Here is a 1,990-nt window from a genome sequence, read left to right as displayed (position 1 = left end):
TCATCTGTCATCTGTCATCTGTCATCTGTCATCTGTCATCTGTCATTTGTCATCTGTCATCTGCCACGTGTCATCTGACATCTGTCATCTATCATTTGTCATCTGTCATCTGTCATCTGTCATCTGTCATCTGTCATCTGTCATCTGTCATCTATTATCTGTCATCTGTCATTTGTCATCTGTCATCTGCCATGTGTCATCTGGCATCTGTCATCTATCATTTGTCATCTGTCATCTGTCATCTGTCATTTATCATCTGTCATCTGCCATCTGTCATATGTCATATGTCACCTATCATCTATCATCTGTCATCTGTCATCTGTCATCTGTCATATGTCATATGTCATCTGTCATCTATCATCTGTCAGCTGTCATCTGTCATCTGTCATCTGTCATCTGTCATCTGTCATATGACATCTGTCGTCTGTCGTCTGTCATCTGTCATCTGTCATCTGTCATCTGTCATTTGTCATCCGTCATCTGTCATCGGTCATCTGTCATCTATTATCTGTCATCTGTCATTTGTCATCTGTCATCTGCCATGTGTCATCTGTCATCTGTCATCTGTCATCTGTCATCTGTCATTTGTCATCCGTCATCCGTCATCTGTCATCTGTCATCTGTCATCTGTCATCTGTCATCTATTATCTGTCATCCGTCAACTGTCATCTGTCATCTGTCATCTGTCATCTGTCATCTGTCATCTGTCATCTGTCATCTGTCATCTGTCATCTGTCATCTGTCATCTGTCATCTGTCATCTGTCATCTGTCATCTGTCATCTGTCATCTGTCATCTGTCATCTGTCATCTGTCATCTGTCATCTGTCATCTGTCATCTGTCATCTGTCATCTCTCATCTGTCATCTGTCATCTGTCATATGACATCTGTCGCCTGTCGTCTGTCATCTGTCATCTGTCATCTGTCATCTATTATCTGTCATCTGTCATTTGTCATCTGTCATCTGCCATGTGTCATCTGGGATCTGTCATCTATCATCTGTCATCTGTCATCTGTCATCTGTCATCTGTCATCTGTCATCTGTCATCTGTCATCTGTCATTTGTCATCTGTCATCTGCCATGTGTCATCTGACATCTGTCATCTATCATTTGTCATCTGTCATCTGTCATCTGTCATTTATCATCTGTCATCTGTTATCTGTCATCTCTTATCTGTCATCTGTCATTTGGCATCTGTCATCTGTCATCTGTCATCTGTCATCTGTCATCTGTCATCTGTCATCTGTCATCTGTCATCTGTCATCTCTCATCTCTCATCTGTCATCTGTCATCTGTCATATGACATCTGTCGCCTGTCGTCTGTCATCTGTCATTTGTCATCTGTCATCCGTCATCTGTCATCTGTCATCTGTCATCTGTCATCTGTCATCTGTCATCTGTCATCTGTCATCTGTCATCTGTCATCTGTCATCTGTCATCTGTCATCTGTCATCTGTCATCTGTCATCTGTCATCTGTCATCTGTCATTTGTCATCTGTCATCTGCCATGTGTCATCTGACATCTGTCATCTATCATTTGTCATCTGTCATCTGTCATCTGTCATTTATCATCTGTCATCTGTCATCTGTCATCTGTCATCTGTCATCTGTCATCTGTCATCTGTCATCTGTCATCTGTCATCTGTCATCTGTCATCTGTCATCTGTCATCTGTCATCTGTCATCTGTCATCTGTCATCTGTCATCTGTCATCTGTCATCTGTCATCTGTCATCTGTCATCTGTCATTTGTCATCTGTCATCTGCCATGTGTCATCTGACATCTGTCATCTGTCATTTGTCATCTGTCATCTGCCATGTGTCATCTGACATCTGTCAACTATCATTTGTCATCTGTCATCTGTCATCTGTCATTTATCATCTGTCATCTGTCATCTGTCATCGGTCATCTGTCATCTGTCATTTGTCATCTGTCATCTGTCATCTGTCATCTGTCATCTGTCATCTGTCATCTGTCATCTGTCATCTGTC

This window comes from Condylostylus longicornis, unplaced genomic scaffold, assembly GCF_029603195.1.
Source record: "Condylostylus longicornis isolate FDR11 unplaced genomic scaffold, ASM2960319v2 ptg000150l, whole genome shotgun sequence".
Lineage (NCBI taxonomy): Eukaryota > Metazoa > Arthropoda > Insecta > Diptera > Dolichopodidae > Condylostylus > Condylostylus longicornis.
Note: the sequence above shows the minus strand (reverse complement) of the source record.